This window comes from Lepus europaeus, chromosome 14 (assembly GCF_033115175.1).
Source record: "Lepus europaeus isolate LE1 chromosome 14, mLepTim1.pri, whole genome shotgun sequence".
In the NCBI taxonomy this organism is placed as follows: domain Eukaryota; kingdom Metazoa; phylum Chordata; class Mammalia; order Lagomorpha; family Leporidae; genus Lepus; species Lepus europaeus.
Window position 1 is genome coordinate 81878298 of NC_084840.1, and position 16258 is coordinate 81894555.

The following is a 16258-nucleotide window of genomic DNA, read 5'->3' on the forward strand; positions in this document are numbered from 1 at the left end:
TACAAACATGTTACCAAATTCTAAAAGATCTTTTTCTTTATGCTCTCACCATTGATTACTTCCCAAATTTTCATTCTGTTGCAAAAGATAGGATTTCAGTCTTTTTTATGGCTGAGTATTATTCTGTAATGTATAAATACCACATTTTATTTATCCAGTTATTGGTTGATGGACATCTACATTGATTCCATATCTTAGCTATTGCTAATTTAGCTTTCATAAACCTGGGGGCATCAAACCCCTTTCATTGGCTGATTTCATTCCCTTTGAGTAAATTCCCAGGAGTAGGGTGGCTTGTTCATTGGTATATCTATTTCCAGATTTCTTAAGATTGTCTGTACACTCTTTGATAATAGTTATGCTTATTTACATTGCCAACAAGTTTATTAATGTATGTTTTTTTTCTCCCATCCTCACTGCATTTTTAAAAATTTTTGAGTTATAGCCACTCTAGCTTGAGGTAAAACCTCATTGTGGCTTTTATTTCCATTTCCCTGATGGCTAGGTGATCCTGGGTATTTTTACCCCAAGTTTGAGGGCCGACAATTTGGCATAATGGGTTAGGCCGCTGCCTGCAAGACCAGAATCCCATATGGGCACCAGTTCAAGTAGCAGCTGTACCACTGTCAATCCTGCTCCCTGCTAACATGCCTGGGAAAAGCTCAAAAGATGGCCCAAGTTATTGGGTACTTGTGCCCTTGGGGGAGATGCAGAAGAAGTTCCCGGATCCTTGGTTTGTCCTTGTCCAGCTCTAGACATTGGAGTCATTTGGAGATTGAACCAGTGGTTGGAAGGCCTCTCTATCTTCATCTATCCCTCTCCCTCTGTAACTCAGCCTTTCAAATAAAATAAATCTTTAAAAAATAGCAGGATAAGCACCTGACTCCTGCCATCAGATCAGCGCAGTGCGCCGGTCACAGTGCGCCGGTCACGGTGGCCATTGGAGGTTGAACCAACGGCAAAAAGGAAGACCTTTCTCTGTCTCTCACTGTCCACTCTGCCTGTCAAAAAAAATTTAAAAATAAAAACACCCATGTTTGTTCTGTTCTGCCATCACTTCCCCAGCCAACCGAGTCTGTAGTGGTTTTTTATCACCCATGAATCTCATTATGTTTCTATGTTTCCTAAAGAGCCAAGTCCATGAAGGCATTGCCTGTATGTTATCTGGGTGCAGGCACTGTACTGGGAAGCATAGCACTGTTAGGACCACTGCCTTTACAACCATAATTGTGGACAACTCCAAATCCCAGCTCAGGTTATTTCTTATAAAATTCAAGTACTCTCCACATTCTCAAAGTGATTGTTACTGAACTCTCATTCCTTGTTCCCAGTGCTGATTGAAAATAAAAATCACAAGTTTAAGCATAAAAGAAATAGACAGTTTAATCTATTGAAGATGAGAGGGTAGCATACTTCTGTCCCAGGATTTGCCACCCTGCTGAAAGAGGATGATTTGGGGATTTTAAAGGAGGCTACAAGGAAGGAGGAATCAGGAATAGGGGATCAAAGAATATGGACAGCTGCATGTGAAGTGAACCATGATGGATTCTGGCCCAGTTTATCTTTGCACAGCTTTATCTTGCAGGTGCTTCCTCATTCCACAATGACACACTAGCATGCCTCTCTCTGTAATGAAAACCAGAAAGATTATTATTTTTCCACCAGAATTGTCCAGTCCCATTGCAGGAGGAGAGCCATAGATTAAAACATATAACCAACCTGAGTATGTTTATCTTGGTGAGCTAAGGAGATAGTTGGGGAATTATCAAAGATATCTACACAGTATTCTGTTTCAGGAGAGGCATGTTTTCCCCCTAGGCAGCTGCAGCTTTAGAGAACTACTTGCCTCAATAGGAAACCTCTGTTATTTAATAAGCACAGACCTCTGGCTCTCTCATTTATGACACTTTGAATATAATTGGCCAAGGCTTCAATGTGCCAAATTACCATCCCCATTCCTAACTGTGGGACAGTGATAATAAGATCCTACCAGTAGAAGACATAACTGTGAGGCAAGTTTGGGAAACTGGTAGACTTCTGTATGTTTTTCTATTTTCTTTGAATAAAAAGGAGGCCCAAGTACATCATTGCTAACCCAGGAGCAGCCAAGGCCATCAATATTCCCCTTTCGTGACTGTGGATATTTATTCTTGTGCTTCCTCAAGGTGCGAGGGATTGCTGAGTGCTTTGAGCTCAGCTTTCTGGGCTAAGATACCTTGTGGCAGTGCTATTGAGTCTCAAGTTTCTGGGAGAGTTACTACTTCATATCCAACCCTTGATTGTCCTGTCCTGTGAAGCTGTCTTGTTACACGAAGAGTTCCCGATCTGTAAACTGTAAAGGGATATGGGTCAGATCCAGCCTAATAAGATGTAGCTGTTACATGACCTATAATCAGTCACATAGTTTCCTCAGGGGAGTCTGAGGGCAAGGTGGATGGATTAAAATATGATTCAGTTTTACAGGAACATTTCAGTTATCAAATAGTACAGGTTAGTTTTCACCACAGGGCCTGAAGTAAGCCAGTAAGATCCTTGTTGTTACAGAAGCGGCAGCACATAGTAAGCTGTATGCACTGTGGTGAGATGACCAAAAGTGAGCTCTCTGTCTCCTGCAGTACTTCACAAGTGGCTGTTATTCTCAGACACCGCAGCCAGTCTTTGGTGGAATGTCCAGATCTTTGAAATGTATACCATTGGTCATTTTATTTTCCCCAAATTTTGAGTCATTCCTTCCAGTCCTAATCCTTGCTTCTCATGTACAAAGAGGTCAAAGCCCTTTCTCAACACCTCACTGTGTGCTGTAGGTGCTGTCTATAGAATCTAGCACTACATGTGAGGATGGCAGGTATCACTTCTAGTTAGCATCTCTCTTTTTGGAATTGGGATACTCTTTAATGAGTATATTTCTATCAGAGCCTTTTGTGACAGTTACTACCAGGCAACCACACATAATGACCCTCCCTTTAAAACCTCTTGGCTTTAACCTAATTTTGTTTAGGATTAAAATCTGTGATCCCATCTTGATATTTATTTCCTCTTTGTGATCATAATCTTTTGCGGGGCACAATGCTGATCAGCCATCCTGCAGCTACATTTTACTTTTCCCTCATTGCCCAGTTAGATTTGACCCAGCTATTGATCTGGTGCCATTTTGGAAGGGAAGTCATGACCAGGAGGCATTTTCAAAGAACAGTTTTGTCCTAATTTGAGCAACAGAGAGGTTAAACAAGTGACTCTCAAACTGAATTTACCTGGAGTCCATTGTTAAACTTAGTTTTGTTAATTCTGTAGGTGCAAGTCATCATCTCAAAGTGCCAGGCATTATCTTGCTGAGAATTGTACTTCTGTAGACTTCTTACAGGCAGTAGGTACACAACTCAAACAGGAAAATACCAAGCACAAGATAAATCAGGGCCGGCGCCGTGGCTCAACAGGCTAATCCTCCGCCTTGCGGCGCCGGCACACCGGGTTCTAGTCCCGGTCGGGGCACCGATCCTGTCCCGGTTGCCCCTCTTCCAGGCCAGCTCTCTGCTGTGGCCAGGGAGTGCAGTGGAGGATAGCCCAAGTGTTTGGGCTCTGCACCCCATGGGAGACCAGGATAAGCACCTGGCTCCTGCCATCGGAACAGCGCGGTGCGCCGGCCGCAGCGCGCTACCGCGGCGGCCATTGGAGGGTGAACCAACGGCAAAAAGGAAGACCTTTCTCTCTGTCTCTCTCTCTCACTGTCCACTCTGCCTGTCAAAAATAAAAAATAAAAAAAAAAGATAAATCAGGTTGACATCTTAAAAATAATGAACAGGGATACAATCAAATAATAGACATGATAACTGACAATTCATGTAAGTACAGCATGAAAGGTTGACTATCCATGTTAGTCTCAGACCCAGAAAACTCTCAAAGTTAGCAGTCTAAAAACAATGAAAAGAGTTACAGTTTTAAAGCAGGTAGGTTGTAGTTTATTGATTGGCTATTTGCCTTAAATATAGTAACTAAATTTCCTTTGCCATATAATCTCACACTTGGAAAATTCTCCAATATAAAAGGCAAATCTATGACAAACCTAGATTTTTTTAAAGCTATAGTGTCTAATATTTTGAAGTTTTTGGATCTGCTAAAATATGAGTAGTCCATTTACTCACTGCAAGACTGAATACCCTAAAAGCCAGGCATTTTATTGTGAGATTTAGATATGCCAATGTTTCCGAATATATTCTGTTATGGAACAGATTCTGATGAATTCACGAAGACAATCACATTGCCCCTCCACACACATATACAATATTTATAAAAATTTTTGAATGTTAGAGCAATTAAGTGGAGGGAGTGGAAAGTAAACACTTCTTCTCTGGCTACAGAACAACACTTTACCAAAATACAGTAAACCACTGAAATCACAGGAACAGTTTTCCTGAACCTAGAAGGTGAAACATTGAAATATTAGAACCAACAACACTTTAAATGAAAGATGGAAATCCCCAGATGTCATTAATTCATTTAGTTGATTAATTTTTGTCCTGTTTTTCATTAGACACTTTCTAGGTTTTCCAGGATTTTTCCCCCAAGTTTTGGACATTCTTACCTAGTCTGTTGATCTTAAAGCAGTCAGAAACCTGTATTTAAGAACATTGCTTAGGGTTTTAGAGAAGAATCAGAATTGTTGATACAATGTCTCAGAAAATATCTGACAGGTTTATAAAACTGTCCCTATTCAATCTCTGGGCCAGTGATGGGAAGGAGTCCCTCAAAGTAACTGTTCAAAATAAGGACACTTTTCACTGTGAAATAATATCCATCCACTTAGAGTGATTTAATTAGTTACAGACCTGATGTAGTCATACTTATAGTGACCCAAATATTGGAAAATGAGTAAACACCCAAAGCAATCTTCCTTATTAACACTCAGCTCTTTGGAAACAATGAGAATTCAAACAAAGAAAGCAAAGAACACAAGAAATTACCTTAGTGAAACACAAATTGGTTTTCTTGGCCAGGTACCAAGGGGTAAAGCTACTAGTATAGAATCAAGTTATCCTGTCATCTAGGATTTTAAGATAAAAATTTGCTGTCCAGTCATACTAGAGTCAGAACTGGAGAGGAAAAGAGCATGCAGAAACTGACCTGAAAGCCAAGGAATAGAGTCCGCAATTTAACTACATTCTAAAAGATGGTCCAAAGGATGAAAGGAAAACAGATTAAAAGAACCGTGGTACAGCTGGCATTGATGCTCAGTGGCTGAAGCAGCCACCTGCAATGCTGGCACCTCATATGAGCAGCAGTTCATGTTCTGTCTGTTACACTTCTGATTCAGCTCCCTGCCAATGGTCCTGAGAAAGCAGAAGATGGCCTCTGTACCCATAAGGGAGAGCCAGTGGAGTTCTAGGGTCTTAGCTTTGGCCTGGCCCAGCCCTGGCCTTTTCAGCCATTTGGGAGAGTGAATCAACAGTTCTCTCTTTCTCTTTTACTCTGTCTATAACATACATATTTTTAGAACCACAAAAACAAAGATGGAACATAATGTATGAATTTCCCCAGGGCAACAAGTGGCTCTGGCAGCCACTGGGTTTGTCCCTGTTTCTCCCAGAAGGCAAAACCTCAAAAGCAGGGACTGTTAACACCAACTGAAGTGGCCTCTCCCTCCTTCAACAGCTTGACTGGGTAGAGCTTGGTGCATTGCCACAGGCAATTGTTCTATCCATCTATCCATTGGCACCTGGCAGCAACAAGGGTGTGAGCATATCTGCCACATTTGCCAAAATTTTCCATTTCTGAAAGTTCTTCGTTCCTGTCCCCAGTGCTCAGTCAAAATACTGATAAGATGTGAGGGTAAGAAAAGATACCGTTCAGTCTATCAACAGATGAGGGGGTAGAAGACTTCTAACTCCAGGACTACCAATGTGCTGAATAAGGGTGTTTAGGAATTTTTAAAAGGAAGCTGTAAGAAGGTGGGAGCCAGAAAATTAGGAGAGCAGGATAGGGACAGCTGTATGTTGTTCTTCAGCCGGGCAATAAGGGGCTGGTTGGAGTCACAGTGGTTATCTCATCTAGTTACAGGCTCAGATCATGAAGTTCCCCAGTAGTCAGTAATGCCAAACTCTTCAGAGCATGGTTTGGATGGCCAGTGGGCTTCAGTGCTTTTTGCTCTTGGCCTAAAATTCCCCTAAATGAAACTCCTTGAGTCTATTCCAGTCACTAAGGTGCTATCTGATTATAACCTTCCAGGGCTGGCCTATAAAAGTCCCTCAATTCAGTGAGTCAATGTAAGGAAGGAAGGCTACAGACAGGGGTCTGATTGTATATAGAATTCAATGCATTATTTAGGGTCTCAGTTTCAGTGATAATAAAAGAATTAAGCTATGAAAAGATGTGCTGAAACACTAAGGATATACAAATATTGATTTTTAAATTCCTTATGTATCTTTCTGTCCATGTCTCTTTCTATAAATAATTGATTACAAATCAGACTTGCCAGATTTAAGCTTTGTTGGGAAAGAACTTCAAGGAGCTATGGCTCTTCTAAATTGATAATAATAAATAAATGCTTCTGAACTGGGACTATGGAAAAAACCTGAGGGTGTGTGGGAGAACTCAAGGTGTGGCTGAGACTTTGAGTCTCATTGGGAGATGCCACAAGCTCAGGTGGCCCTGGTTACCCACAGAGAGACATTGCAGGGGAATCTGAACTTAAACTGAGGACTGCACAGATCCTTTGTGTGCTCCTTGGAACAGAGCAGACGAATGTTATTCCCAATGGTGCTAACACTCAGGCACTGATTGCCATCAAGGAGAAGAGGTCAGCTGAGCAGAACTGCTTCACATTTGATTAAAAAAGAGGGAAGATTTACCATGCCAAACCTGGGGGTGTCACCTTAAGCATGCCCTTAATCTTGAAAAAACTGAACAGAGATCTCTGGCCACACCCACTACAAGCCTCTAGAGATTCAGACAGTCCAATTATCTACAAAATCATTGTAAAACAATAAAAGCCACTGAAGTGGGGAAAAAAAGAAGAAGAAGAAATCACTGATTATCTCCACAAATGCCAAACCACAATTGGAACAATCCAAGAAACAAGAATAAGGAAGACAATATGATACTCCCAAAAGAACATGACACTTGGCCAGCACCGCGGCTCAATAGGGTAATCCTCTGCCTGCGGCACCAGCACTCCGGGTTCTAGTCCCGGTTGGGGCGCCAGTTCTGTCCTGGTTGCTCCTATTCCAGTCCAGCTCTCTGCTGTGGCCCGGGAAGGCAGTGGAGGATGGTCCAAGTGCTTGGGCCCTGCACCCACATAGGAGACCAGGAGGAAGCACCTGGCTCCTGACTTCGAATCAGCTCAGCACGCTGGCCGTAGTGGCCAACTGGGGAGTGAGCCAATGGAAGGAAGATCATTCTCTCTGTCTCTCTCTCTCACTGTCTAACTTTGCCTGTCAAAAAAAAAAAAAAAAAGAACATGACACTTCAAAACAAGATTATGAAGTCGATGGGAAAGAAGAAATGCAAGAAATGGAACTCAAAAACTTGAGGATAAGAATACTTATAAGTAATCAAAAATGCATGAACTACTGAAATCCATGCAGGACATGAAAGAAAATCTCTCTCAAGAAAATGAAATCTTTGGACGAATCAAAATGAAATGAAGAACCCAATAGAACATGGAATTGAGATATTGAAGAGAAATCAAAATGAAATGATTAAGGGATCAATTCAACATGAAGATGTAACTATTATAAACGTATATGCACCTAATTACAGGGCATCGGTTTATTTAAAAAATATGTTAAGGGACTTAAAGGAGACTTAGAATCCAATACAATAGTACTGGGGGACTTCAATACTCCACTTTCAGCAAAGGACAGATCAACCAGACAGAAAATCAACAATGAAACAGTAGATTTAATTGACATATAGATCAAATGGATCTAACAGATATCTACAGAATTTTTCATCCTGCACTTAAAGAATACACATTTTTCTCAGCAGTACATGGAACCTACTAAAGGACTGACCACATACTAGGCCATAAAGCAAGTCTCAGCAAATTCAAAAGAATCAAAATCATACCATGCGTCTCTCAGACCACAATGGAATAAAGCTAGCAACTCAGGAATCCCCAGAGCACATGCAAACACATGGAGACTGAACAACATGCTCCTGAATGAACAGTGGGTCATACAAGAAATCAAAAGAGAAATCAAAAACTTTCTGGAAGTAAATGAGGATAACAACACAACATATCAAAATTTATGGGATACAGCAAAAGCAGTATTAAGAGGAAAGTTTATATCAATAGGTGCCTACATCAAGAAATTGGAAAGGCACCAAATAAATGAGCTATCCATGCATCTCAAGGATCTAGAAAAACTGCAGCAAACAAGACCCAAGTCTAGTAGGAAAAGAGAAATAAATTAAAATTAGAGAGGATATCAAGAGAATTGAATCTAAAAAAAAATTACAAAATATCAGCAAAATGAAGAGCTGTTTTTTTGAAAAACTAAACAAAATTGACACCCCATTGGCCCAACTAGCTAAAAAAAAGACCCAAATCAATAAAATCAGAGATGAAAAAGGGAATATAATAACAGATGCCACAGAAATAAAGAGTCATCAGAAATTACTACAAAGAGTTGTATGCCAACAAGCAGGGAAATCTAGCAGAAATGGATAGATGGCTGTGGCTGGACACATACAACCTACCTAAATTGAACTATGAAGACATAGAAAACCTAAATAGACCCATAACGAAGTCAGAAATTGAATCATTAATAAAGGCCCTCCCTACAAAGAAACACCAAGGACCAGACGAATTCACTGCTGAATTCTACCAGACATTTAAAGAACTAACTACAATTCTCCTCAAACTATTTAAAACAATTGAAAGAGAGGGAATCCTCCAAAATTCTTTCTATGACAGCAGGAACACCTTAATTCCTGAAGCTGAAAAATATGGAGCTAAGAGAATTACAGACCAATTTCCCTGATGGATAGAGGCAAAAATCCTCAATAAATTTCTGGCTAATAGAATGCAACAACACATCAAAAAGATCATCCACCCAGACCAAGTGGGATTTATCCCTGGCATGCAGGGATGGTTAATGTTCACAAATCAATCAAGGTGATACATTACATTAACAAACCACAGAAGAAAAACCATATGATTATCTCAATAGATGCAGAGAAAGCATTCAATAAAATACAACACCCTTTCATGATGAAAACTCTAAGTAAATTGGGTATAAAAGGAACATTTGGCAACACAATCAAGGTAATTTATGAAAAATCCAAGGCTGATATCATATGGGGAAAAGTTTGAAGCATTTCCACTGAGATCTGTTACCAGACAGGGATGGCCACTCTCACCACTGCTATTCAATATAGTTCTGGAAGTTTTAGCCAGAGCCATTAGGCAAGAAAAAGAAATTAAAGGGATACAAACTGGGAAGGAAGATTTAAAATTATCCCTCTTTGCAGACAATATGATTCTTTATTTAGGGGATCCAAAGAATTCCTCTAAGAGACTATTGAAACTCATAGAAGAGTTTGGCAAAGTAGCAGGATATAAAATCAATGCAAAAAAATCAACATCCTTTATATATACAGATAATGTCACTGCTGAGAAAGAACTTCTATCCATCCCATTCACAATAGCAACAATAAAAAAGCAAATACCTTGGAATAAACTTATAAGGATATCAAAGATGTCTATGATGAGGATTACAAAACTTTAAAGAAAGAGAAGAGGATACCAAAAAGTGGAAAAATCTTCTATGCTCATGGATTGGAAGAATCAATATCATCAAAATGTCCATTCTTCCAAAGGCAATTTATAGATTCAATGCAATACCAATCAAAATACCAAAGACATTCTTCTCAGGTCCGGATAAAATGATGCTGAAATTCACATAGAGGCACAGGAGACCTTGAATAGCCAGAGCAATCTTGTATAACAAAAACAGAGCCAGAGGCATCACAATACCAGATTTCGAGACATACTACAGACTACAGGGCAGTCATAATCAAAACACCATGGTATTGATACAGAAACAGATGGCAAGGCCAATGGAACAGAGTACAAATACCAGACATCAATCCAAACATCTACAACCAACTTATATTTGATCAAGCAGCTAAAACCAATTCCTGGAGCAAGGACAGTCTCTTCAACAAATGGTACTGGGAAAACTGGATTTCCACATGCAGAAGCATGAAGCAAAACCCCTACCTTACACCTTACACAAAAATCCACTCAACATGGATTGAAGATTAAAACCACAACCTGAAACCATCAAATTATTAGAGAACATTGGAGAAACTTTGCAAGATAAAGGCACAGGCAAAAACTTCTTGGAAAAGACCCCAGGGGCATGGGTAGAGAAAGCCAAAATTAACAAATGGGATTACATCAAATTGAGAAGTTTCTGTACTCCAAAAGAAAAAAGGTCATTAAAGTGGACAGGCAACCAACAGATTGGGAGAAAATAATTGCAAATTATGCAACTGATAAAGGATTAATAACAAGAATCTACAAAGAGATCAAGAAACACCACTACAACAAAACAATCAATCCACATAAGAGATGGGCCAAAGACCTGAATAGACATTTTTCAAAAGAGGAAATCCAAACAGCCAACAGACACATGAAAAAATGATAAGGATCACTAGCCATCAGGGAAATGCAAATCAAAACCACAATGAGGTTTCACCTCACCCCGGTGAGAATGGCTTATGTACAGAAATCTAACAACAGATGCTGGTGAAGATTTGGGGGAAAAGGGACACTAACCCACTGTTGGTGGGAATGCAAACTGGTTAAGCCACTACGGAAGTCAGTCTGGAGAGAACTCAGAAACCTGAATATAACCCTACCATACAACCCAGCCATCCCAGTCCTTAGAATTTACCCAAAGGAAATTAAATTGGATAATAAAAGAGCTGTCTGCACCTCAATGTTTATTGCAGCTCAATTCACAATAGCTAAGACATGGAATCAACCTAAATGCCCATCAACAGAAGACTGGATAAAGAAATTATTTGATATGTACTCTGTAGAATACCACACATTGATAAAAGAAATGAAATCCAGTCATCTGCAACAAAATGGAGGAATCTGGAAACATCATGCTGAGTGAATTAATCCAGTCCCAAAGGGACAAATATAATATGTTCTCCCTGATCTGTGACAATTAACCAAGCACCTAAATGGAAAATGGTGGAAGTGAAACTCACACTATGAGAAACAGTGACTTGATCAGCCCCTGTCCTTACTGTCGAGAAAAAACTTAATATTTTATTCTTTTTAGTATTTTCTTTTTCTACTTAATACCATTGGTTGATCTCTTTATTTAACACACAATTATTCTTAGCAGTTTGAATCCAACTGAAAATTTATCCCTGTTAAAAATAAGAGTGGGAATAAGAGAGGGAAGAGATGTACAGTTCGGCAGAGGCTCACTTGGACTTCCCTTAAAGGTAAAGTTAAAAACATGCTATGGACTCCAAATACCATTAAGTTGGCAGGAACCAATGCCATCTTACTAGTTGAAGTGATCAGTTTAAGTTCATAGTTGATCATAAAGATAGTATTAAGTGTTAAAGGGATCACATAAATAAGACCAGTGTCTGCTAATAATGCTTGAAAGAATTAAAAAGGAGAGAACGACCCAACATGGGAAGCAGTATACACAACGGACTCATAGAATGATAAATGAGCACTCTGGCCTCAGAATCAGCCCTTAAGGCATTCAGATCTGGCTAAAAGGCTCATGACAGTTTCTCAGGCACGGAAAGCCAAGACACTGTGGCAAAACATGACCTAAATGAAAGATCCCTGTGAGTGAGATCCCAGCAGAAAAAATGGGCCATCAAGGGAGGAGGTACCTTTCTCTGAAGGGAGGGGAGAACTTCCACTTTGATTATGGTCTTGTCTAAATAAGGTCGGAGTTTGTATAAGGTCAGAGTTTGTGAACTCAAGAGGCTTCCATAGCCTTGGAAGCTCATGACGAGAGCCGCAGGTGATCACTGACGTCATAAATATAAGAGTATCAATTGTTAAATCAAAAACAAGAGTCACTGTGCACTTACTCCCCATGTAGGATCTCTGTCCTTAATGTGTTGTAAGATGAGAATTAATGGTAAAAATATTCTTCAAACAGTACTTTATACTTTGTGTGTCTGTGTGGGTACAAATTGTTGAAATCTTTACTTAGTATATACTAAGTTGATCTTCTGTATATAAAGATAATTAAAAATAATCTTAATGAAGAATGAGATGGGAGAGGGAATAGGAGGTGGATGATTTTTGGACAGAAGGGTGGTTATGGGGGGAAAACAGCTATAATCCAAAAGTTGTACTTTCAAAATTTATATTTATTAAATATGTTTTCTAAAAAAATAAAAAACATAAAAATTGAATCATAAAAAAATTGAGAAAGAACAGATATTTAGTCTCAAATGACGAAACCTGATTAAAACTAAGTGAAATGTAAAAAAGGAACACTACAGAGGAGAAATGCAACAGACAGCATCAGCAACATCACTAGTAATGGGAGAAATCAAAAGTGTAGGTTTCATGACGGTATGCAATGATCACAGAATCCATTCTGTTATGCCCTTAACAAAAACTGTATAATCCTAACCTAATTATATTGAAATATCAGAAAATACCCAATCAGGGACATTCTGCATGATTGGAATTTAGTCTTCAAAAGATCCATAGTCATTAATGTCAAAGAAAAGGAAGGAACTCCTCCAAATTGAAGAAATCTAAGAAAGGCAACAACTAAAAAAAATTCATGGATCTGAATGGGACTCTCTTATTATCAAGGACATCACAAGACATGTAACAAAACTTGAAAAGAATCTGCAGATACACAGAATAGTGTTAACTTTGTGATTCTGAGTGTTTTATTGTATTTAGTATGTCCTTACTTATAGGAAATATATTCCAAAGTAATCAGAGGTGATGGCATAATGTCAGCAGATGACTCTCACTTTCTTTAAGAGGGCAAATTATTTGTACTAAAACTTAATTTTTTTTTAAATTTTAAGATTGTTTCCTAAAAGGTAATAAAAATTAAAAAGGAAACATGGAAAGCCATAGGTAAACATAATTTCTCTATGAAGAAGGTGTATGAATCAATGCCTAAAGTTAAAATTACATAATTTTGGTAGCACTATAAAAGTATATTGCATCCAAGCAATGGTATTGACACTGGCCAGAGTATCAGTATACCAAAATGATGTTCATCCAAATCATTAGGTTTGTATGTAGTAGCAAAAATTGGCAAATACAAAGAAGCCCTTAATTAATCCCACTAAAGTATTCAATTCAACTTGGTTTTCTGGGTGCTGTATAATGGCCACCATTTGGACAATTCAGTTTGTAAAAGTTAATCATACTGGTTTTCATTTGCAAAATCTGTGCTAAGTTAGTTATACATCCCAACAAACAGTTTCATGTGCTGCAACTGGCCTGCCATTGGGAACAGAAGTTAAGACGCCGTTTGAAATATCCTGAATCCCTGGTGGAATCCCTAGCAAGACCAGGCTCCCATCCTGATTCCAGCTTCCAGTAATGTGTACTCTGGGAAGTGGCGAGTGACAGAACAAGTAATTGGATCCTTGCCACATAAGTAGGATACCTGAATTGAATTCCTGGATCCTGGCTTCAGCACAGCCCACCTATATTTCACTGTAGATATATGGGTACTGTACTATTGGAAGGGGGATCTCTCTGTTTTCCCCTTCCCCTTTTTCTTGCTCCCACTCTTACCACTATCTCTGTCTTTCAAAAAATATAAATTGGAAATACAAAATTTCAATTGTAGATACATAACACTAAATGTTTTCAATAAATGAAGATTTTCCCACATAATATATTTAAAAAGAAATAACAGGTGTGTTACATAAGCAGTGGTCAGTAAAATTTTATAATATAGAGCATAAGTAAATGGTAACTGTGTTACATAAGCAGTGGTCAGTAATTGTTTGTAATACAGAGCATATTTTTTCTTTAAAATGTATACATATTCTTTTGACACTTTCAAAAATACACGTTGACTTAAACTGGACTTGTTGGTTCCTAGGTCACTTTTTAAGTTCCTCAGTAGCTGGAAAAAAAAGAAAGAATTCCATTTTTTTAATATCAAAGATGTCATAATTAACTGCTTAAATCAGTACAAGTTGATAATTTCAAGAAAAATTTGTATATATTACTAAAGTACAAAATTACTATTAGATATAATTTGTCTATATTTACGCAATGGAATTATTACTGTGAGTTAAATACCAGTGATCCTGTATTTTTCTTCTTTTTCATTCTTTCCTCAGCTTAACAATGTGATTAAAGATGAAGATAATACTGTCCATCTCTAAATAACCATATGCTATGTCTAAAAATATAGATGAAGGAGCCAGTGCTACAGCAGAGAGGGTAAAGCCACCACATCCCATATGGGCACCAGTTCAAGTCCCAGCTGCTCCACTTCTAATCCAGCTCTCTACTATGGCTGGGAAAGCAGTAGAAGATGACCCTCGGGGCCCCGCACCTGCATGGGAAGACCCAGAGGAAGCTCCTGGCTCCAGCCATTATGGCAAATTGGGGAGGGAACCAGTGGATGGAAGACTCTCTCTCTCTCTCTCTACCTCTCTTTATCTCTGTGTGGAACTGTAACTTTTAAATAAATAAATATATATTTAAAAAATATAGATGAGGAGGCAACTTCCCTATGGGGATAGGAATAAAGTAGGGCACTATCACACACAGAAGAGAAATTGTTTCTAATTTTATGTCATTACTGTAGGTTTTTTTAGTGGCAGTGGCATGGAAGTTGACAGTACAAGGAAAAAGTATACCTGATACATGGAAAGCAGACTGAATGCAAAGAGACAGAGCTCAGGAAGAGAACTTGTGGTATTATAAGTAGGCTGGTTAGTCTTGACAAATGGATTTGTGCTTTTGTTCCTTGCTAAGGATTTTGGAAACTTACTTGAGGGTAAAAGTAAATGAGCCCAGATGTTAAGTCTACTGTCAAGCAGCTGCTTATGAATTGTCATTGCTTCAGTGGCTATGACAAGGACTTGAGATGGCCCTTATGTCACTACGAAGCACTTAAGAAGCTGATGATGCCACTGTCTTCTGAAAACAGCTTTCGTATGTAGGCTGACAGTATCACAGAGACAGCAGAAGCGTACGAAGTGTAGAGTCAGAAAAAGAGAGGCCCATAAACCTTTTTGAGATATTTTTTAAGCTATGGGATATGAAGACTATATGATAAATATATTCCTCATTATAATGTTGATATATTCACATAGTTCATTAGCTTTATGTAAAGTAGTGAACCAAAAATAAAAAGGGATGCCACTTGCTACTTACAGTTTATGTCATAAATCAACGCATTCACAAAATTTGACAACATACCTCCATCTCGCTTGCTAATTAAATTGTGTTGTGCTTTCCACATCTGAAACAAGGCAAATTTTATATATAATATTTAAGTTAAACTAGTTACATTATCATGGGAATAAAGTATCAGTTAAAAATATGGTCCTTAATTCTTTTAAAGACTAGACCAAACTTGAAGATGGCTTAAATAGAAAAACAGTCACATATATTAAACAAAATTCCTAGTGATTTTATGTTAACCCAATAGGAAAATATGATTAAAAAGTACATTTAGCATTAATCTGTTCATACATATTATTTTAGAAAGGTGGCATTTAATTAGTACAAAGGTTAAAACAAGTCAAGTCAGATTTTACAATAAGTGAATGAATTTGTACTTACTAGAACAACTCTGTACTTTATAAAAGATGATTTTTTTCACTTTCATGTGTTTCCATAAACTGAATTTTCCATTACCCACTTCTAGAAAAACTAATTTTAAAGTATTCCATGGTATTTTCATCATGGAATATTAAGCAAATAAGTAAAGAAAGTGGTATTGTCATAATGTCATGTAAAAATTCTACTGGGAAAATATTAGATAAAAAAACTATCCTGTGTATATTATAACACAACAGTACTGTATTTATATGGACATGAGTATTCAGAAAATTCTACTTTTCAAATTCAATTGTTAGATGCATGACTTTCTAGAATGAGAAATAAGGAAACCAATGTATAACTCTTTAATTTTCATTTCTTTTAGGAAGTTAGCAATGGGGCATGCATTGTAGACCAGCAAGGCAAGCAGCTTCTCTGATGCTAGCATCCTGTATTAAGGTATCGACTGCTCCACTTTCATTGCAGCTCTCTGATAAT

At 38.3% G+C, this 16258-nt stretch overlaps 1 long non-coding RNA gene across 1 annotated transcript; it reads right to left on the reverse strand.

Moving 5' to 3' along the window:
* Positions 1-1498: 1498 nt before the first annotated feature.
* On the reverse strand, positions 1499-3376 carry LOC133773611 (uncharacterized). Its single transcript, XR_009867944.1, has 3 exons — positions 3252-3376; positions 2216-2332; positions 1499-1626 (listed from the first exon to the last, which is right to left on the reverse strand). It is a non-coding gene; the product is annotated as an uncharacterized LOC133773611 (long non-coding RNA).
* Between the last annotated feature and the right edge of the window lie 12882 nt (positions 3377-16258).